General features: G+C 42.1%; 1 pseudogene; it reads right to left on the bottom strand.

The window, feature by feature from the left end:
- Positions 1–12,826: 12,826 nt before the first annotated feature.
- Positions 12,827–16,389, bottom strand: LOC101444982 (E3 ubiquitin-protein ligase Mdm2-like; annotated as a pseudogene).
- Positions 16,390–24,057: the final 7,668 nt, after the last annotated feature.

Raw genomic sequence — 24,057 nt, forward strand, 5'->3', positions numbered from 1 at the left:
CTCCTGGGTCCATTCCTCTACCATCAATGCAGAGACTCATTTGGACTCCCTGAGTCTGTCAGGATTCACTTTTAAGGATGGTGAGGTTTAAATGGTTACAATGACAGCATAAACAGCCAGGACCATTCCTTTGGTGAGGATGGCTGTTTAGTTGCATCTGTGTTCCACGTGGCCCAGGTGACACAGGACCAGTAGGGGCAGTAGTATGCACCTATGTATTTGCACCAGAAGGTCCCCCTTGGGTTGCACTTTTCATTTCTGGAGCACAAATATACTTATTGTTATGAGTATATTTTTCCTCCCTGCTAAGCCCTCTACAATTGGTGTTCCATGGTATCCCAGAGTCTATAACTTGGCATGCATCAAATAGAAGGGACACTCATTTGTTCTGGCTAGTGACTGGGGTAGAGCTAAGTAGCTCCCCATTTTGATTAAGCACCCTTATTTCCCATTTATGGGAGACTGTTGGAGGTTTGGGGTCATAGCAGGTTATTTGACCAGATATGTTACAGACACTATAGGAGATTCCTTGAAACTGGCAGGTGGCTATATGGCCCTTGCAGATGTAATGGTTATGATATATTAATGTGGTATTGACATGGGCCCCCATTCGCACCTTTTGGATAATGGCTCACACTCTGTGATGCCAACCTGGGACCATGGGAGGGTCAGGGCTATGAATAGGAAGAATAACCAAAGGGGCATTGTAACTGGGATTAAACTGGGTTCCTATTCTTTGGCTGTACATAGACCTATCAGTTTCTGGGGTGTGACTGGAGCAGAGCTCGGTGTCCCATCCTCAACCTTCAGCCATGCATGGACCAGTCAGCTTCTGGGGTGTGACTGGAGCAGGCTTGGTGTTTTGTTCCTTTGCAAGATGAGTTTGGTTGAGTTGTGGGCATCTGGAATACAGGTCCAGGACTCTGGGGCAGCTTGCTTGACCCAGCTATGGTGTATCCATGGGGTGCTTTCAGCTACTTTAATTGCACTGGGGGTGGATAAAATGACAAGATAGCGTCCCCACCATAGAGGGATTAGTGGAGCTGATTTCCAGTCTTTGACACAGACTGCATCTCCTGGCTTGTACAGGTGTATATAGTTGCTTAAGCTAATGGGAGCTCTTTCTTGGACCTAGTGTTGCAGGTTTTGTAAGGTTTTTCATAAGCTGATCATTTGCTGAGCTATTGATAAGTTTCCTCTTTCTCTGAGATCCCCTTCTATATTTTGGATTAAGGGAGTGGTTTCTGAAAGGATTTCAAAAGAGGTTAGGCTCGGCTTTCAGCTTGGGCTTGCCTGAACTTGGAGAAGATGACTCAGAAGTTCTTGCACCCATTTTGGCCCAGTTTCTTGGCAAATCTTGGCAATATAAGTCTTTATTGTATGGTTCATTCACTCTACTTTCCTGAGCTTTGAGGATGGGAAGAGGTGTGCAGTTTCCATCAGACGCTCAGTGCTTTGGCAATTTTTGAGTGATTTCAAAGACGAAGGTGGGTTCATTTGTCAGAATCAATTGAGAGGGGTAGCCCATATCTAGGAATGATTTCCCTGAGGAGAACTTTGGTTACTTCTTCAGCTCTTTCTGTTCAAGTGGGAAAGACTTCTACCCAGCCAGAAAAGGTGCAAACAAGGACTAGAAGATATTTATAACTTCCAGAGTGTGGCATTTCAGTGAAATCAACTACTAGATCTTCAAGAGGCATATTGTCAATTCTTTGGACTCCTGGGACTCCCATAGGCCCCCTGCCAAAGGTTTTATTTTTGCACTTGTGATGCACCACTGCCATATGGCATGGGTGATAGCAGCTAGACTTGGGATGTAGAAGAATCTTTCTTTAAAAAAAAAAAGATTTATTATTTATTTCCCCTCTCCCCCACCCCAGTTGTCTGTTCTCTGTGTCTATTTGCTGCATGTTCTTTGTCCGCTTCTGTTGTTGTCAGCAGCACAGAAATCTGTGTTTCTTTTGGTTGCATCATCTTGTTGTGTCAGCTCTCCGTGTGGGTGGCACCATTCTTAGGCAGGCTGCACTTTCTTTCGCACTGGGTGGCTCTCCTTACTGGTTGCATTCCTTGCGCGTGGGGCTCCCCTATGCGGGGGACACCCCTGCATGGCAGGGCACTCCTTGCACGCATCAGCACTGTGCATCGGCCAGCTGCACATGGGTCAAGGAGGCCCGGGATTTGAGCCACAGACCTCCCATGTGGTAGACGGATGCCCTCACCACTGGGCCAAGTCTGCCGCCTGAAGAATCTTTCTAAAACTTCTTTAAGATGGGTTTTTCCCAAGTGTGTCTTCTCATGGTAATGTTGAACTAGAGTTGTGGCTAATATTTGTGACACAACTATTGTGTGATCAAGCAATGTCCACCATCCATTTTCTCCTTATATCCCACCCTCAGAGAGTATCCACTCTCTCTTGGCTTGAGTATATTGCAGCTCTTGGTGATTCAGAGGCTGTGGGACAAGAGCAGGCAGTGCATACTGGAGTTTCTGATAATTAAAAGGTTGAGGAATGAGAGCAGTGGCCAGGTTTTTAGATAGGGATCCTTCCCATGCCACTCTTTTTGCTTCAGCATCTGCCCTCTGATTTCCCTGGGTGACAGGACTGTGGCTTGTCTGGTGTCCCTTGTAGTGCATTACAGCCACTTTGATAAGTTCCCAAACTGCTTCTAGTAGTTCCAGAATCTGTGTGCCATATTTAATGCTCTTTCCTCCTGAGTTAATGAGTCCTTTTTGTTTGTATAAGGCTCAGTGCATGTGCAGGGTAAAGAAGGCATATTTGGAGTCTGTGTAGATGTTAACCTTTGCTCCAGCTGCAAGTTGTAGGGCTTGGGTGAGGGCAATGAGTTTGGCTTTCCGTGCTGATGTGTTATCCAGGAGGCTCTGGGTCTCCTGATACCACAGCATGTCCCACTCACCGATTGCTGCCCTGCATAAAGCTACTCCCATCCATGAAGAACTCCATGTCAGAATTTGCCAGTGGCTGGTCTTGGAGGTCTGGCCTGCTGGAATATACTTCTTGTGATGTTTTCAGGCAGTTATGGGCTATAATCCCCAGCTCCATGGGTAGCAGAGTGGCAGGATTTAGGATTTTTACAAGTTCCAGTTGAAGGGATGGATTTTCACATAATGGGGTTTGATATTTAACCAGGCAGCTGTTAGTTAGCCGGTGTGTTCCTTTGGCTTCTAAGATTGTGGTTACTGCATGCAGAACCCAGACAATTAAAGGCTGACCAAGAGTTAATTTTATAGCTTCTAGCATAAAAATGACTGCAGCTGCTACAGTTTGCAGACATAAGAGCCCATCTTTGGGCTAGTGTCCAGTTGCTTGAATAGATAGGCTATGGGTCTTTGCCAGGAACCGAGGTATTGAGTTAGTGACCCTACTGCAATACTTTGGCAGTTGTGAACATAGAGGTAGAATGGTTTACTGAGATCTGGAAGCCTGAGGCTCAGTGCTTCCATTAGAGCTTGTTTGAGAGCAATGAAAGCATTTTTCTGTGGGCTTTCCCAGAACAGGGAATCATGATCTTTCCCTTTTGTGGCTTCATATAAAGGGCATGTGAGGACCCCAAAATTTGGGATCCAATTGCAGCAGAATCCTGCTTCTCTGAGGAACTGGCAGCTTCTGGTGGCTGTTGGGCTCAGGGAGACTACAGATTGCTTTCTTTCTTTCAAGTCCCAATTCATGGTGCCCCTGCATTATTTTTATAACCTAGATATTTGACCTGAGGTAGGCAGAGTTGGGCTTTTTTCTTAGACACTCGTTAACCTTTTTGCTGTAGATGCTTTAAAGGAGCATGGGTTCCACCAGCGCAGTCTTGGTAGGTGGGACTTCTGAGAATGAGGTCATCTACATAATGGAGAAGAAAACAGTTATGGCTTTCTGGTTTAAAGGATTTGAGATCACTAGCCAGACCTTGTCCAAAAATGGGGAGGGGGGGGAGCATTTCTAAACCCCTGAGGCAATCGCGTTCATGTTAGCTTCTGCTTTTCATCTGAGTTCAGATGGTCCCACCTAAAGGTGGGAATTGGCTGACTGCGGGGCACTACCCAAATGCAGAAGAAGGCATCCTTAAGATCTAGGCATGAAAAGTAGATTGCCAATGAGGGTATTAAGCTGAGAAAAGTATATGGATTAGAAACTGCAGAATGAAGGGCTATTACTGCTGAATTAACTGCTGGTAGGTCCTGGACTGGGCGGTAATCCCCATCAGCTTTTTTAACTGGAAAGTGTGGGGTGTTCCACAGAGACTGGCATGGCCTCAATATTCTTTCATTCAGTAATCTCTGAATAAGTAACTGGACATTTGCTTGTGCTTCATGTGGTACTGGATATTGCTTTATGCTTATTGGACTGGCTGTGGTCTTTATTTCAATAATAACTGGAGGAATGTCATGTGCCACCCCCATTGGGTTACCCTCTGCCCATACTTCAGGCACATCTTCAAAAGGGAGCTGCATGGGCATGGACTGGCCAGTTTCACTGAGGCAAAACAGTCTCCATTCCTCCTGCAGAGGAAGGGTTAACACTATTCTCAGAGGGTCCTGTGGCCCCAGTGTCAGTGTGGATTACCCCATGACATCAAAGGTAATTTGAGCTGCAGTTTAGACAGCAGGTCACAACCCAGGAGGGGGACTGTGCACTCTGGAAGATAAAGGAATTTGAGAGTGACCTCTTTTCTCCGGATGTTGCAGGTCCTGGCTTGCAGGAAGGGCCGTTGGGTATTTTTGCCAGTTGCACCTATGACAGTGGCCTGTCTCTTTGAGAGAGGCCCAATTGGCTTGGTCATTACAGAATGTTGAGCCCCAGTGTCAACCACCATATGTATGGTGTGGCCCCCAATTTGGACTCTGACCATAGGCTCTGCAGGACCGGGAGAATAGGAGCCTGGACTGTCCTAATAATCTCTATCAGAGTCCTCTATTCCTGCCAGCCCAATTATCTGATTTGTGGGGTTTTTTTCCTGAACTTTTTTGGACCCAGGTTTTGGTTTGTGATGCCCCACTAGCTTTCCTGGCTAATGTTTTGGCTGCAGTGGCAGGGTCGAGTGGCCAGCTGGGACACTCTTGCTTCCAATGCCCATCCTCTTTGCAGTACACACACTAATTTTGCCCTAGCATAGGCCCTTCCCTCTCCTTAGGGCAGGGGATTCCCAGTTTACTCTCCTTGACACAGGAATGGATTTTTCCATGATTGCTACTGTCAGAAGATCAGCCTTCTTCTTCATCTTCTGACTTCCTTCCCTCCTTGTTTCTACATCATGGTTGACACAGACTTTAGTAGCTACTTCCATGAGCTGAGAGATATTCAACCTAGCCATGTGCACCGTAAAAAATTGGGGTCCAGCCTTCATGGAGAGGTAGCTGGTAGGCAGGCTTTCTCTCTGCTTCCTCTGCCCCTGGGCTTCCTGTGGTTTAAGTTGCTACCTCTCAGCATCTCCCCCCTGAATGATTGGCAGCACTGCAGCAGCATTGCCAGGGGCAGTGGGCTGTAAAAGCTGCAGATCTGTATTTTCCATTGCAGAAGGTATCAAAAGACCACTGAGGAGATGGTAAAAGCTACTACAGGGATGACGTAGGCTCTCTGGTGCAGATGTCAATAAAGGCAACTGCAGGGATGGTATAGGTGCCCTCTCAGATGGTGATAAAAGCAGTGGTGGGGGAGGTATTGATGTGGGCTATGGGTGGCAGGCTCTTTGTCTCTTCAGAGATAATCTAAACTACCTGTGACTTGTGGGTGTGGGATGATTAAAGGCTGCAGTCCTGCCCTTGGGGAGCAGGAAACAGTTTAACAATGCAAGGTCTATAAACTTTAAGTATTCAGGGGAAATGCAAACCAAATATGCTAAAGGCTTATCTAGAATGTCTGGAGTCCATGCTAAAAGCTTACCTAAGATGTGGAAGATATATATGCTAATTGAAGCCTATTGAGAACTGAAACAAAGCGACCATTTGGCCTTTCCTCGCGGTATAAAAGACATTTGAAAATCTTGTTCAGGGCTCGGGATTCAAACAGAAAGCTCCCGAGTCCAGCTGGGCGTCAATAAACCATTTTTCCTTCTCAAAATCATTCCTGAGTCCTGGCCTCTCTATACTCAAATAATTGAACTTCTCTCAAATTCTACAACAGTATGGGTGTCACACTTCCCTGTGTGGATGATGACAATGGGGCACTGCTTAGGGAGACTAGCTCATTTTCATTCCTTAGTATTGCTGGGGCAGGAGTCTTTGCATAAGGCAGCAGAAATTCATGTTTGTATGGCCCTTCTAAAATGGGCAGATTGGCACTGGACTTGGGGTACACTTTCTCTGGGCCCTTTGCATGGTGATTGTTTGGTCTGGTACCTGGGACAGCACTCTGTGGTTTCTGTATTAGGCAAATTCTAGCTTCCATATTCATGCACTACCCTAACCAAGGTGGATTTTGGCTTACAGCATTTTCCTAAGGATCAATGTAGGGGAATTGTTCTGGGTTTCCTGGCTTTCCAGTTACTCCTGCAACATGGACTTTATGGATGATCCAGGTATCTAAAATGCCATCCTGGGGCCAGCCCATGCCAAAAGTTGGCCATTCTAATTCACAAAGCATCCTAAGCCTTCCTGGTTGGAACTTTATGCTGTATACCTCTTCATGGAATGCACGGGGGAAGTTTTTCAGTATACAATTGAACAGGGTCCTACTTTGTGTGTTTCCCATGTTTCCACCCTGTGCTGATGGTACACAATAGTCACTCAAGCCATACACTTAGTCCATCTCTGGTTGCGACCCTCATGGGAACTTTTGGCACCTCTTAACCTTAGCGGGTCTGTATAAGCCCCCAACTTGGAAGAGGGTGCAGGGACCCCCCCAGTCTGCCCTTGATCATATGAGGTCACCACAGATCCACAGATCAGGACTCTGCACTTGCCACACAGAAGTGACTTTCTACATCTCACCCAGTTGCCACAATCACATGCACACAACCACCCCCCTTTCCTTTTCTTGGACCTGGAGAGGATGTAGCTTCCTCCTGTATTCTCAGGAGTACTGGGGCCTCCCCTATTAGAGAGCTGATCAGTCTCCCTCCTTATTATAGAATTAGGCTTTTCCTGCACTATGCCCCTGGGGGTCTTACCCATCTGATGTGTGGTGCTCCTTGCTTCATTCTCAGGGTCTCTCAAATCCACTGGTGTTCTGGTTCTTCCAGGAGGGCTCTGGTGAAGACCACAACCTCTTTCTGGACTAAAAGGGGAGTCCAGGGGCACCCAGGGCTGGGTTTCACCTGGGCCCTCCCAGCCTCCTCAGAGACATCTGAAAGGGGCAAACAGTTGTTGCCACCTCTGACCTTCTCAGCACAATCCTGGACAAGCCCCCAGAATTGTAGTAGCAGAGAAGTCAGGTGTATGTGGTGTTGAAGGCCAGGACACGAGAACTCTGAGAAGGAAGTTTATTTATCATTTTTTTAGAGATTTATTTATTTAATTCCCCTCCCCCCACCCCAGTTGTCTGTTCTCTGTGTCTATTTGTTGCATCTTCTTTGTCCACTTCTGTTGTCGTCAGTGGCATGGGAATCTGTGTTTATTTTTATTGCATCATCTTGTTGTGTCAGATCTCTGTGTGTGCAGCACCATTCCTGGGCAGGCTGTACTTCCTTTTGTGCTGGGTGACTCTCCTTAAGGGGTGCGCTCCTTGTGTGTGGGGCTCCCCTATGTGGGGGACACCCCTGCATGGCATGGCACTCCTTGCACACATCAGCACTGCACATGGGCCAGCTCCACATGGGTCAAGGAGGCCCTGGGTTTCAACAGCAGACCTCCCATGTGGTAGGCAGACACCCTAACCACTGGGCCAAGTCCATCATCCGGAAGTTGATTTATTTTGACCAGCCAGACTTGGTGCACTCCTGTTCTAATAAAAACCGAGCCCCAAGTAGAATTTTTTTGGTCTCTTTTATACAGAGGAAATAAGAGTGGGAAGAAAAATTGTGCTTGTACATATGCAAAAAGATTTTTGTTAGTTTCTTCAAGTGTTTTATCTGAGTATTGGATTGGTTATTTTCCCCAGGTAAGCTTGAATTAATGCATATCCCCCACATTCCAAGTCAGCATTTAGCACTAACCTCCCACATTCCAGCTTACATCCTCCCTGAATATCCAAAGCCTACAGAGTTTATACTTTTCAATTGGCTTTCTAGGCATATTTGGAAATAAAAATAAGTTTGGATTTGTGCACAGGCTATATTACATCTGCTGCTTTCAGTCCTCCATTTACAAAGGACTCCAGCAAGAGGACCAATACCCACCCTAGACTCACTGAAGCAATCCAATCAAAGACCCCAAATTGAATCCAATTCAAGTTCTCAAGCCCACAGGAATGAATTAGCTCCAAGAATATGTGATCTTTCCTGAGCTCCACATAAAGTTTCAAAGTGCCCCAACATGAAGGTCAGTTTCTTTCTCTTGCCTAGTATTTTATTGTTGATTGGCTTTATATTAAAACTCTTCTCTAACACTTAGAAATGGCTGTATTTAATTGATCAAATTTTCTCAGTTCTTCATCTCATTCTAGCCCTGGATATTTGGTATAATTTTTAAGATTGTACTATTTGTGTAATTGTTTTACCCTAAGAAAAAAGATTCTTTCCTAGTTCCTTCTCTGAGAATATTGATCTGTTCTGTTTTGTTTTTTTTGTTGTTGTTGTTGTTGTTTTTACACACTCCTTTCATTGCCTCTAGCTGTTTTACATGATATGCAAAATCTTGGAGGATGGTCACCTCAGAAAGGACTTTCTGAAGTCAGTATTTCCAGTCAAATGAGGACCAGAGACTCACAAAAAGGGCTCAGACTAGCCCCAATGAGCCCTGGAGAGAGGTACAGGTAAGACACCAGAAGTCTTTTTCACAACTCAGTGAAGCTTGAATTCCTGGCCTGCCAAAAATATGGCACCCTTTAGAAAACTGTTCCCTGCAACCCCAAGGAGGCATTGTGCCTTTAAGCTTTAACTGCCTTCCTCCATGTCAGCAGTGGGGTTGAGTCAATGGCAGTGGCTGTCCTTGTCTAGGTTAGCTAAAACAGCAGTTCAGAACTGGAACTCAGTAATGAAAACTTGCTGATCAAAAGATATGCTGAACCTCACCATTCTCGGGGTAGACTTGCATGTTCCTCTCCACCAACAACAGCCAGCCAGGGACTAGATCCTAAGATAGCCCATATCATGAATGGGGGATGGGTGCCAGCTGTCACTGTAGAGTGAGCTACTCAATATTTTTTAAACTTGATAAAAATTGTAATTAGACTGTGTAGTGTTCTTTTTTAACAAATCAATTTTATTTATACATATTAATACAGCTTACAAAGTATAAAAACAGTGGAATTTGGTATGATCACATAGTTGTGCATTCATCACTTCAATCATTAGTGGAGTACTTCTATTATTTCAGTAATAATAAAAAACAAACAAGAAAATTTCTCACCTCTCAACCTCTCTATGATTCTCCTGCTGTACATAGCATAGTTGCTACTTCTGGCTACTCTTGCAAAATTATTTATTAGTTCATTAAGTTGTTTTTTTGAGATGTATTCACATACACTGTGATCTATCCAAAGTGTATAATCAATGGCTTTTATTATAATCATAATGTACATACAGTTTTTAGCACAATTTCTCAGCCTTTTCCATACACCATTCTCTGGATGCTGTATAATGCTCCTTTGGCCTCCTGAGCTCCAGAACAGTTGTTACAGACAGTTTCTGACTCTTCACTAGCTCTTTTGGAAGAGAAGTGAGTCCTGAATCTCCCTGCTCTGCCATCTTCCTGGAAATTCCTTTGCTAGTGTAAATATCTTTGGTATACATGGAACAAGATAATCTAGTACACATCTTCCTGGCCTAACATGGAGAAAAGTTTTATATATTTTCCCATATGGAAAATAAGCAATCCAATATGATCTAAAGTTAGGTTAAGATTAAATCCAGAAAACCACCTTGAATGTCTCTCTATTTGTATTTTTTTACCCTTTAAGGAGGTCATATAAGCATCAGCACATTGCCATTTTACAAGAGTCCATTAGTCCAAGAAAGAAGAAAGCACTCCTATTTAAATGATGTAACAATTCATGTATATTACTCCCAATTAAGTATGTTGAGTTTCCATTTTAAATATAACTTGAATATTGACTAACTCATGTTATGTAAGTTTATCGTATTGGGTAAAGAGTTAATGCAGGCATTACACATGCAAGTGGGATACTTGTCATTGAATCAATATCTAATTTAGTGATTTTCTTTGTTACATCAGTAAAAGTATCATTATTGGAGTCACTTTTAAGCTCTCTGTCTTTGAAAATGGGAGTCCCATCTCATTGTCTGAATCTAACCTGACTGATTGGTTATATACAACCAATATATACAACCAGTCTTATATATATCCAATTTTGGCCCGGTCTTATCACAGTTTTCTTGCATAAAGAAGAGTTTATAGTCACCAAATTATAAGTTGTGAAAAGCTAGGTAAAGCTTCAAATAAAGTGTCCCAATGCCAAATACATTTAACTTATTGATCTGTAACAAGGGCTGACTAATTTTTAACAGGATACCAAATCTTTTTATTAGACATTTACCTCTTTTTTTTGACCAATGATCACTTTTGCCTGAATGGAACATTATTTTAGGTCCATCTTTATCATTTAGATATTGGTGAACCCAGCAGTCAGTTAAATTTATAATGCTAGGAACCCTATAAATAACTGGAGTTGAGATAGATCTAACCTTAGAGAAGCAGCAGTGATTAATAGCATTGCTTTTTAAATTTTTAAAATCACTTAATAAGTTGTTTCTTTGTAAATCAATCAATAATATTTTACACCATGCTTTAAAATTTAGGTAATTAAGACCACATTAATAATCCATAGGCATTTAGAATGAGATTCCATTTGCTCAGAGTTTTGCATTGTAAGCAGCATAATCACTGCATAGATATACTCTGAATGTATATTAAATTATCTCATTTATACTAACTCTTCTTAGAAAGGATGTATTCTGTTTAGTTCTAGTTGGAGGTATCATAAATTAAAAATTAATTAAGCTCTACTGTATTTGAGAATAGCTTTGGCTTTATTACCAATACCTTCAGCTATTTGTTTTATATTTACATACGTATACATGGGTAAGTCATATGTGGATGTGTTTATTGTTTTTATGAAGTCTATCTATAACAATCTACTGCTAGTAACAGACAAACTATGTTGCTGTTTAAATTGTCCCTCAGTTCTATTCTAAACTCATAGTTCAGTTTATTTTATTGCCCTCAACCTGTCATAACCTGAAGCAAAACACTGGAACTTTAAATTAAAACTCAACTCCACTTATCTAAAGGTTTGTTTATTCATACTATTTTGCTGAAGGACTCATATGTATATATAAATCAATAAGTTAATCTGTGCAGTTTGACAGCAATATTAGAATCCCATGACCCTGTAATTCTTGAAGGAAGTGGTGTATATTTTCTGGATAACTTAGAGAAATGTTGACCTTTCCAGCTATTTTTAAAAAAATGAACAGTTCTTCCTTTTAACTGATTTACAAATTAATCTTCCTGAGTTCACTGGTTTCTGAAACTGGTCTTAAGCAAAGGTCTGATATCTAGGCAATTAATAGAGACTGTGTAATCCTGTCTAAGAAGACACTTCAAAGTGAATTAAACTGTTTTTCACTTGAGAGAAACAAACAATTCCCACCAAACCCTGAATATGTATGTCACATTGGACCTCCCAGGACAACTCCACATTTTACTACAGAGCTTTAAAAAAGTATTGGCTCTTCTGAAAGACTCTCAATGGACAACATCATCACCACCTATACCTGGAGAAGAAGTGGTACATTTTTTACTTCAGTAGCAGAGAATATAACTACCAATTTCTATTTATCTGAAAAGAATATTTTTTAAAGATTTTTTTCTCTCTCCTTCCTGCCCCCTGCCCCCAGTCATTTGTTCTCTGTGTCCATTTGCTGTGTGTTCTTGTTTTTGTTGGCTTCTGTTGTCAGCGGCATGGGAATCTGTGTCTCTTTTTGTTGCATCATCTTGCTGCATCAGCTCTCCATGTGTGTGGTGCCATCCCTGGGCAGGCTGCACTTTCTTTCATGCTGGGCAGCTCTCCTTATGGGACATGCTCCTTGCACATAGGCTCTCCTACACAGGGGACACCCCTGTGTGGCACAGCACTCCTTGTGCACATCAGCACTGCATGTGGGCCAGCTCCACACAGGTCAAGGAGGTCTGGGGTTTGAACTGTGGGCCTCCTATGTGGTAGACAGACACCCTAACCACTGGGCCAAGTCTGCTTCCCTGTAAAGAATATTTTAAGAGACTCTGAAAGAGCAGAGTAAGGATGAGAAGATTTAAGAGTATCTAAAATTTAAATAATAAATCTTTCTCACAAAATTTATCTCCTTAAAAGAAAGGTACTAAATAACGTGTATGTGAATACCCTACTTATATTTTGAAAAATCAGATATTTTTGTTTAAGTGAAGGTGGAAATGAATTAAAATATGAAGGATAGAATTAAATAACCAGCTATATAGCCAATTCAAATTACATTAAAACCCAAATATGAACTATAAACAGAAGTGAAATTTTCCTAAAATGAAATGAATATTCACTAAACCACATCCCCTCCCCAAGTAGGTAAATTACATTAAGGAGAAGAATTCTATATGGTCTGAGATACTTTTACACTTCAATATGTATAAAAACATAAAAATAAATTTAATGTTGCTAAAATAACTGTCTGAGTTTTTAGAGTTACATAGTTAGAAATATATAATTCTACTCTTACAAACAAGTCAACTAGAAGAAGTAAGTTAGCATAATCATTTGAACTAGCTGCCTACATATTGGGCAGGCCTTATTTTTTTTTTTTTTTAGCTTTTTTTGAACATGTAAAACAAGCCATAAGATGTCCTTTTTTGTCATGGATGATACAGTCAATTTTAGGTCACAAGGTTGAATGGCACAAAGATGGAAACTAGATTCCATGCATTTTTCTTTATCTTGTGTTTCATTCCTCTCAAACTCTCTGACAGCTTTATTTAATTTTTTTAATTTTTAAAGAAGCTTTAGATTATATAAATGTTTAATAAAAAATATAGGGGATTCCCATATTCCCCAACCCCTCACCCTAACCCTCCCACACTTTCCCAAATTAACATCTTTCATTAGTGTGGTAAATTTGCTACAACTGATGAACACATATTGAAGCATTGTTATTAACAATGTACTATAGTTTCTATTATAGCTTACACTCTGCCTTACCCAATTTTATAGGTTATGACCAAATGTAATGGCCTATACCTGTCATTGCAATGTCATGCAGGACAATTTCAGTGCTCCAAATGTCCCCATATTATATCTATTCTTCCCTCTCCCTCACCTCAGAACCTCTAGTGGCCACTACCTTTACATCAATGATAAAAGTTCTTCCATTGCTAGAATATATGAAGTCTATAATAGAATAATACTAAGCCTACTTTAGTCCATTGTTCACTCCCCAGTCTTGAGGATTTCAGGATGGTGATCCCACTCTGCTTCTACTTGAGAGGGGGCTTAAATCCCAATGGGCAGATGGTTGATATCTTCTTGACTGGTATATATGTTGCTACTAGAAGTTGATGGCTGAGAATAGCCCTCATTTTCTTGAGATTGGGAGTCTTGTGTGATTTTATTATTTTCCTCTATGTCATTTTTCTGAAATCAGGAATATTAAAGCCCTCTTCTATATGTGTTGAGTTTTCTAGTATGGCTTTCCCAGGTATTTTCCCTTTATCATTTCCTTTATCTTCAGGAAGCCAATCCTCACATCTGTTGTAATGCATTTCCACAAGGGGAGGATACATTTCATTGCATGAAGTACATTTCCCACAGAGAGCTAAGGAAATTTCAGGATTTTCTTCAGATGAGTCTGTATCACTCTCCCCTGCTTGATATACAGTAACTTGATAAACCTGATCATCTTCATATGAGAGTTCTTGTCCTTCACTAATCTTCTGAATCAAGAGATTCAACTTCAAATTATACACTGAACTGATCTGAAACTGAATCCTGATTCAACCAATCACCAGAATGTTCACTTAAACCAGTATCAAGATCCAGATTCGATAATCTCCATTGATTCACTCCTACAGAATCTTTTACACCATATCTTCCTTATTATACATAGAACAAGATTTTCATCAGAGGAAAGGTAAATGCTAGCAGATTTGTGGTGCTTTTTCTGTTGTCCACCAGCTAAGTCTTCTGAATTTTCTGTCTCGCTAATTACTCTCCTTTTAGATGAAGGTCTAAACATCAAATTTGAGGATGAAGGTTTCTCCTTCTACACCTCTTGCACAGGGTCTCTTTGATGGCTGCCATTTTTTTAAAGATTTATTTTATTAATTTATCTCCCCTTCCCTCTCCCCTGCCCCAGTTGTCTGTTCTCTGTGTCCATTTGCTGTGTGTTCTTTGTCTGCTTCTGTTGTTGTCAGCGGCATGGGAATCTGTGTCTCTTTTTTGTTGCATTGTCTTGTTGTGTCAGCTCTCCATGCATGTGGCACCATTACTGGGCAGGCTGAACTTTCTTTCATGCTGGGTGGCTCTCCTTATGGGGTGCACTCCTTGCTCATGGGGCTCCCCTATGTGGGGGGCACCCCTGCGTGGGGCAGCACTCCTTGTCTACATCAGTGCTGCACATGGGCCAGCTCCATATGGGTCAAGGAGGCCTGCGGTTTGAACCGCAGACCTCCCATGTGGTAGATGGACACCCTATCCACTGGACCAAGTCTGCTTCCTGATGGTTGCCATCTTGAAGGTGACACCTATTTTCACTTAGAGATGCACCTCAATCTGATGGTTCCTGCTGGTTGACTACTACCAAGTTTCTGTAGACATTTTCTTGTGTTCTTTCACAGAGGAGCTTGGCACTACAAACAACTCCCCTAGAAGATAATTTGAACATCAGCATGTAAATGCAATGCCTTCCCCCCAGCGTGGGACATGACACCCGGGGATGAGCCTCCCTGGCAACGAGGGACCACTATCAACTACCAACTGATGATGCAACTGGAAAATGACCTTATACGGAAGGTTCAATGCGGATCAGCAGAATATCCATGTCTACATAAAATACCATGACTTTAAAATGCTGTTTGACCTAAAGTAAGGGGGAAATGGAAAGGAGAAATGAGTTTATATGGCTACGAGTTTCTAAAAAAGAGTCTGGAGGCTGGCAGAAGGTTTGCCCTCATGCACAACTGAGCAGAGTCAGAGAGACAGATAAAGCAGATACAACCCCCAGATATTGGTTCCTTTGAGGGCTAAAGAGACCCATGGGAGTTATGGTCATGGCCGATGGGGTTAACTACCAGGGCAGATGGCCCCTCTTTGGAAATGGTGTTTATGTGTGATGAATCTGGACTCAGATGGGATCTCCCTTCATAAGACTTTCATGCTAATGTGCTGGAGGTGCAGTTAATGTTGGGGTTTAAGATATATTTAGGGGATTTGAATCTCTGGACTGACAATGTGATAGCCAGATCCTGAGCCTCAACAGACTCCAGCACCTACAATCTGATTTATTGGACTTACCACACTCAGCTAAGATGGAGGTGAAGAAGGACAACCACCACACCATGGAGCCTAGAGTGATTACAACTGAAAATGGGAGGATTGCATCCAGCATCCAGGTGGAATCTGAGCCTCCTCTTGACATAAAGGTGCAATGGACACAACCAATCCAGTGTCCACATAGAAGAGGTGGCATTGGATTGGGAAAAGTGGACATAATGGACAAAGGGTATGGGGAAAGGCAGGAAGAGATGAGAGGTGGAGGCGTCTTCGGGACATGGAGCTGCCCTGGATGGTGCTTCAGAGGTAATCACCGGACATTGTAAATCCTCACAGGGCCTACATGATGGAATAGAGGAGAGTATGGGCCATGATGTGAACCAATGTATATGAGGTGCAGAGGTGCCCAAAGATGTACTTACCAAATCCAATGGATGTGTCATGATGATGGGAACGAGTGTTGTTGGGGGGGCGGAGAGGGGGGGTGGGGGGGTGGGGTTGAATGGGACCTCACATATATATTTTTAATGTAATATTATTACAAAGTCAATAAAAAATAAAAAAATTAATAAAAAAAAAAAGATAATTTGAACAATATACAATATAGTGTTGTTTCTCATCACTTGGTCATAATATAGTGGCCAAGATAAAATATAATGTCTTTCATTGTGTGTCTTTTTGTGCACCAACAGACTTTAGCAACTTCAGTAATGATTGTTTTGTTCTAATCAGGGTCTCTGGTTCTGAAACAGGAATCTGTGAGGTGCTCATAGCATATCAGTAGATAGATAATTGTTGATATTGCACATTTGCCATGCAGGGTTTTTCATGCCTACAGTGGGATCTTTTTTTTTTTCATTGGAAAATATTTTATTAATGTACTGATGGTACTATGAAATTAGTCCCTATTTTGTCAGAAGCAAATATTAGTTTTTTTAATTGACTTTGTAATAGTATTAAATTAAAAATATATATATGAGGTCCCATTTAACCCCACCCCCCACCCCACTTCTCCCCCCCCCCCCCAGCAACACTCGTTCCCATCATCATGATACATCCATTGCATTTGGTAAGTACATCTTTGGGCACCTCTGCACCTCATGGTCAATGGTCCACATCATGGCCCATACTCTCCCCCATTCCATCCAGTGGGCCCTGTGAGGATTTACAATGTCTGGTGATTGCCCCTGAAGCACCACCCAGGGCATCTCCATGTCCCAAAGATGCCTCCACCTCTCATCTCTTCCTGCCTTTCCCCATACCTATCAGCCACCATGTCCACTTTTCCCAATCCAATGCCACCTCTTCTATGTGGATATTGGATTGGTTGTGTCCATTGCACCTCTATGTCAAGAGGAGGCTCAGATTCCACATGGATGCTGGATGCAATCCTCCCACTTTCAGTTGTAATCACTCTAGGCTCCATGGTGTGGTGGTTGTCCTTCTTCAACTCCATCTTAGCTGAGTGTGGTAAGTCCAATAAATCAGATTGTAGGTGCTGGAGTCTGTTGAGGCTCAGGACCTGGCTATCACATTGTCAGTCCAGAGATTCAAATCCCCTAAATATATCTTGGGATCTTTTGAGGCTCCCCAGTTCTGTTCATGGGGTACATGGAAGCCTTCGTGTCAATTTCACACCACTATTGTATTCCAACACATTAGGTTGGGAGTAGGAGATTCCTTGAGGCAAAAGCATCAGAACCTGAGTCAGAAGTTCTGACCAGAAAAAGGCTCAGCTTCTTGCTCCATCCCCCTTCCAGTCACACAGGGCAACACAAGCCCCAAACAAAAGGAACAAAGGTTGCTAATAGCCATGCTCTCCCCTCTTCCCATCTGTCCTCTTGATAGTGGGAGGCCACTGGGGCTGGGAAGCTAAATGTGGAGGCCCTCCCAACCTCCTGAGAGCCTATATGGATCAGAACATTCTGCTTTGATGCCTTGAGAGACATGCTTGTTGTCTCTGCTAACTAAAAGGGAAGACGATTAGAGCTCTTCTGTTTTATTTATGCTCTTAGATGCTCTTATCGTTTTAAACAATAGAAGCAGCATTTGGAAATGTACACATACATCTTGTCTATTCTCCTGTATGTAGCCAGAAATGAAGCAGTTACTTACAGATAACAAAATGCTTCTCAGTTTTACTGCTGTGTGGTTAGACTGGTAAGAGGATGTGTCTGTCCCCTTGAAGTTGGCACATGGTCTGTATGAATGCCCAGAGCCTGGAGAAGCCCTGGGCTCCCACCCAGCTCTTCAGGGTGACAGTGGCCCTCCACCCTGCCATCCTCCCCAGCCCAAGGCTGTGCTACTTATATTTCACCAGGTCCTTGTCTGGTCAGCACCAATGTGAAACAACCTTCTCCATTCTAAAAGATTCTAGAAAGGAATCTTGTGGCTCTTTTAATACTATTATTATGTAGCAAAAGTTTTCTCTTCCTTTCTAGCATGGTGTTTTTTGTTTGGGTTTTGTTTTTGTGCTGAAATGACAATTCTCTTTCTTGCTCAGTCAGCCTCGCATCTGTTCTTTATAATATACCATGGCCAGACTCAGTACAGGCTCAGCACACCAGTGTCTTCCCAGCTCATGTCCATGATAAAACAGCCCACTTCCCTAATTGGCTGACCAACCTTGTGGGTTTAAATTATGTGACACTGACAATTTTCCCAAATTGAGTAATTCAGTTGTTCATATGACCCTCATGGTATTCACAATATATGTAGATTCACAACATAAGATGATACATTATCAATATGATACCGAAATAATAGACTGTATATGTCATTATTTATAACAATGTAACTTCCCTCTGAAAGTTTTTTTTTTTCAGATTTTTGCTAACATGGGGGTCAGGGACTGATTCCACAGGCATCACGTAGACATCAGACAAGGTTGTTTTCAAGCACCATGTTTTAAAAGAAAATATTTATTTTGCCCCATAATGATAGCAATGTATGTAATTTCTGTCATAAACCTCAGCCCAAGTCTAGATGTTTTTAAGGTACTATGAACTTAGGGTAGCACTGGGCAGTTTAGCACTTGCTGAAATGTGTTCAGTGTTCAATTATATTTGTACACACTTCTTTACTGTACAATAAGGAAACCAACATTTAATTTTCTAATTATCCAGAGAAAGTAATGTAAAACAATGTTTTACTGAGAAATAAGAAATTTTTCTTGTTGTTTTTCAGGGGGTTAGGATTATTTTCTTTGCTCTATTTATTTTTAAAGTTCTTTTGCATTCTCCTTTTCATATATTTCCTTCATTTTACCAAAATCAAAGATTGGGTTATTTTTCTTCTAATGTTTACAACCTATTTTCTCCATTTAAGGAGTGCTGCTTCAAGAACTATGTGGTATTACAGAAAAAGTTGGCAATTAGTTTGAGGACTATTTATTGTTATACTCCTTGCCAATCCCCCACTGATTGAAAGAAAAATTGTTCCAGATAGCTTATCTTATCTTAGGATGAGGTCTTAGTTGGTATTTAAAAAAACCAGTCCATTCTTAGCTTTAAGCTTTCAATTTTAAGAATAAATGCATACAGCAGGAATTTAGAAACTTAAATGTGTGCTTAACTTATTGCAGTCATAGTTTCCTCATAAATTCTTAATCAGCTATTTCATGTGCATTAGAAATAACAAGCTGGGCTCCAGTCTTGTGAAGCTGCTGCTGGCTAAAGAAGGATGTGCAGATGCTACCATGTGTGGCATCTGGACCCCACACTGTCATGAAGCCCGAGTCAGGGGAAAGGAACTGAAATAAAATCATTGCCTTTGTAAACATGAGAACATTTACTTGGCCTTATAAGGTGGGAAGGGAAAGCTAAGATTAAAAATCAGCCTTGAAGGGTGGGTGCAACACCATTTGCTTTGTTAGGTGGTTTGGTGAACGTTTTTGCATGTGAGTCTTTCTCTTTTTACAGAGTAGATCGAGGTTCAGCCAAGTTGACTATAAAGGAAGTCAGATATCCCATTAAATTGCTATAAATTAGGAATGTCCCATTGGAGATCATATCCACCCTACATTATTCAGAGCAACAGCAGCTGTTTGCTGAGGGAGAAGGTTCTGTGGTGTCCTCATCACCGGCCACCTTGAAAGGCTGCTGCCTGCTCCTCTTTGGACAAAACTGCCACATCCAGCCCTTCCATTCCTCCCCAGTGTGCTTTGCTTTTAGAGTGGAAATTCACAGAATGAATTCCAGCCCTTCATTTGCATGGTTGTGGCATTGACTGAGCCTCAACTTCAGGGTCACAGTGGTCAGGAGGCACTGGTGGCTATCCTGAGTGCAGTGGCCCTCACTGAGCACCTGCCATCCAGTCTTCAGTCCATGGTAAGTGTTGCTGCTGGGGAACCAGAGCTGAGTCTAAGCACTCCACCCATCACACTGCATAGGACAGATGCAGGATTTGAGTCCACATCTGGGAGCCCAGTATCTGGAATTTCCCTTCCTGGGTGTTTCTCAGTCAGCTAATTAAAGTATTTAGAGTAAGCATGCCTATTTTAAATTAGCAGCATTTCTAATATTCATTGTGCTGTTCTAGTATACAAAGTATTAACTATAGTCCTTTAAGAAACATGTATCTGCTGTTCACATCTTATTACAGCTACTTAAAAAGATAATCAGCTGTGCCAAAAATAGGGTGTTTTTGCTTTCACTTACTTTCTTAGAAGTTTAGGTATTGTTTGTTTAGTTTTTTAGTCAACAGTGTATTCAAATCAAGTTCTGGAAATATAAAATTACTGCCTTATATTACCTAATATAAAGGCATTCCATGAAGTTTGAAACAAGCTAAAAGGACACTGAAGTTCTTCTTCCTTATAAAACTTCAATAATTTTCCTGATGAAATTAAAGAGTGTGGTTGAAGACAGTTGTTCATCCAACTTTTTCTTTCTGGGGAAATGTGGTCTCTTCCCTTTACACTTTTAGAAAAAGGGTCATATTTAAGTAGGTTGGTAAATTTGTAGCTGTGGTTAGGAGACACCAGTGCATGAGCCTGCCTGTCAGCCTGCAATAAACATAGCCTTGTTCCTTTCTGAGTGATTTAAACTACACAGAAGTCCATTAGAAGGCTCTCTGGAGCCATTGGGCTTCTGTCTTCTCTTCTAAAACCGCTGAGCTCATGACCCTTTATAAATAGCACTTTTTTTGTTTGTCACTGACATAAGGGAGGTTGAATGGGAGGCTGGGTCATGACAAGACTGGGAATCTTAGGGCACAGAATATGCAGAGGGCTTTGTATGTCAGGAGCATTGTGGACCTCTGTTTAGGCAAGAGGTTCCTGGTAACCTGAGTCCTGCACCCTCTCCCCCATCACTTCCACCTGCACACACATCTGTGGCTCAGTGACACCCTGCAAGTGGGGTCTGGGGTTGGTGTGCTGCTCTGCTAGCTACTTCAGGGGTAACTCCTCTCCTGTCCACCTCTCCTCCACACAGAGAACCTGCAGTTTTGGAGGATTTGACCTGACAAACCATTCTCTGCACATGGGCAGTAGTAACGCCTCCCCAGTGGTGAGTGCAGTCAGAAGGAGACCAGTGGTTTATACTGGAGGGATGTGGTTGGCAAGGGCTCAAGCTCAGTGCTTAGAGAATAGAGGCCCTGTGAGCAGGTGGTCCTCTATGGCCTTCAGGCTCTTCCCTGCTCCATGGGGGTAAGTGAGAGCTCCCCCAGCCTGGTCTTCTCCCTGGAGGCAGCCACTTCCCCAGGTCTTTTATCACTCTCCTCACAGTGGATCCAGGTGCCTTTGGTTTGTGCAGAGAACACCAAATGGAGCATGGCTGAATGGAGACTGAGATTTCCCACCAAGCCTCTGGGCTCCTGTGGCCTCTCTGCTGCCTTCATGGTCCAGTCCCCACTCACAGGGGATTCTGCTTGTGGACCTCAGCCCCAGAGGCTGCTGGCGTGCCCAGCTTGCTCCCTAAAGGCCACTCTCTCAGGGCCCAAGGGTTTAGGTGAGCTTTCTGTGCAGCTTTGGAAAAACATGCATTTTGTCATGAAACTGAAATTTAGATTACCTGCTTTATATTTGTTAGCATCATATATGACACAAGAAGAGTTTGAGAAATTTCCTGGGAGAAAAACTATTTTATTTGGATGTCAAATTTTATTACTTTGTAAACCCATAATTTTATGTAGTGATGCTTTTAAAAAATGAGAGAAAATATGATTTTTTTCCTTTCTCAGGAGAAAGTTTTTTTTTAAGCAAAACAAAATGAGTCCTGACCACAGTCTGCCTTTTCAGACTAGGAAATTCAAACCTAGAAGAGCCAATACCCTTGGCCATCTGATGCTGACTTTGCTGACTTGCCTTTTGTTCTCCTGGGAAGGGCTACCTGGATATTAGTCCATGTAAACCACTGTTGGACTGATGAAGTGCAGTCCCCTTGGGATTTTTGTTGTTGTGTTTGTTGTCTGTTTGAGGTACCAAGGCCAGGGTTTGAACCAGAGACCTCATATTTGGGAAGCTGGAGCTCAAACATTGAGCCACATAGGCTTCTCTGAATTGATTTTTTCTTTTGTTTTTCTTGTTTGTTTTTCTTAATTTTTTAGGAGGCATGAGGCAACTGAATCCAGGATCTCCAATGTGAGAAGTGGACACTCAACCACTTGAGCCACATCTGCTCCTAATAGTGTTATTTAAACTAAGGGTTTTATCTTGATGTCTAGAGAAAGTATGGAAAATCGGCTTTTGAGGAAGATGACAAAAGCATAAAAACAAAATTGTAAATATAGATAAAAGCACAAGGGTGTCAATTAAACAAGGGAATTTTGGTGTAATGAAATAAAAAAATTATTTTGACACATCTTCGCCTTGTCCTGACTTAGTCATTTTGAGCAATCACCTGAGTTAATACTTCCCTGGATATAACCACAACTAGCAACACCTGCACCTTCACAGGTATGGATGATAAGAGCTAACCTCAGCTTCTATGATCAGCCTCTGCCACTTCTTTTCAATTGACCCCTTGGCACTGCAGCTCTTTCCTGCTGCATAATTTATTTGCAAGGCATCAATTTCCATATGACTTGGATGATAAGAAGCTGCTCTCAGCTTCTCCACATGGCCTTAGTCACATCTGCATCTTGTACCATATATTGTGAAACTGCCAGGCCCAGGATCCATTGGATCCTTCCCATCTGGGTCACAGTAAAGACAAGAGCCTGGAATAAACATGTGCTCCAACCTGCCCTTCCATGAACCCTCACAGGAACCTAGGTTATGTAAGCTGGGACCTGCCATGCCAAGATTCTCCATTCTCCCACTCCAGATTCATTGATGTTATGAAACTCATTTCATGCAGTCTTGCTGGGTATCTGGGTTTGTACCTCATCACTGAAAAAACTTCCCCATAATCTACAAAACACTTGGTTGAATATGTTCTTGTTCCATGATCTTGGCAGTACCTGTCCACTTCAGATACGCACACAGTGTCAACTGCTTCTGGATTATTTTGGTTAATTTTAATTTTGGATCATATACCATTTCATATACCCACCTTGGAAGTGACATCAGTTTTAGCTGCATGTGTTGTACTCGTCTCATTTCCTTCTAATTTGACAGCTATATGTGAAGTTATTAACACCTGATAAGTTTATTTCAAGTACGTCAGAGATTGGTTTTTCATTGTTTTCTTTTCCAGAATATAATGTCATCAGTTTGCAGGTGGTGGGATGTTGTCTTTTGGTGGTAGAGGGTCAGTAAATCTTCAGCAACTTAAAAAATATATATCCCTGAGGATATTCCACTGATTTCCTACAATACTGAAAAACCTCAACTCACTACCATTGGATCCTGTTTTAGTTAACCAAGGCTGATGAAAACAATATTTCCCCAAATGAGCTGGCTTTTCCAAAGGGAGTTTATTGACTTGCAAGCTTACAGTTGTGAAGCTGAGAAAAGAGTCCAAATCAAGACATCTGGCAATGCTCTCTCCTCAAAGATCAGCTGTGGGTGATCCTGGACTCTTCTGTCATATGGGAAGGTACATGGTGTCATCTGTCAATCTCTGCTTTCTCCTCTGAACTCTGTTGCTTTCAGTTTCTGCTTTCTCTCTCAGGTTCTGAGCATTTCACTCTGAACACCTGTGTCTGTCTCTTTCCATATGGACTCTAGTAAGAGGATTAAGTCCCACTCTGGGGCATGCCTTACAGAAGTAATCTAATCAAAAAGTCCCATTTACAATAGGTCCACTCCCACAGGAATGGATTGGCTCTAAGGACATGATTCTCTGGGATCCATCCAGCATCAAACTGTTACCGATCCTCTCTAGTGAACTGTTCCCCATACATGGGCTGCCCTATAATTATCTCTTGTGGGATCAGTGGTGTTTGCCTGATGGCATAGACCTCAGGGCCTTGAGGACCAAAGGGAATGTTTTGGCCAAGACAGCACCAGTGAGTCAATATTTAAACTTTAATTTATATATCTCATGGATTTATTCTACCTTACCATAGGTGTTGGATGGTATGGGCAATGG

Source organism: Dasypus novemcinctus, chromosome 23 (assembly GCF_030445035.2).
Source record: "Dasypus novemcinctus isolate mDasNov1 chromosome 23, mDasNov1.1.hap2, whole genome shotgun sequence".
Lineage (NCBI taxonomy): Eukaryota > Metazoa > Chordata > Mammalia > Cingulata > Dasypodidae > Dasypus > Dasypus novemcinctus.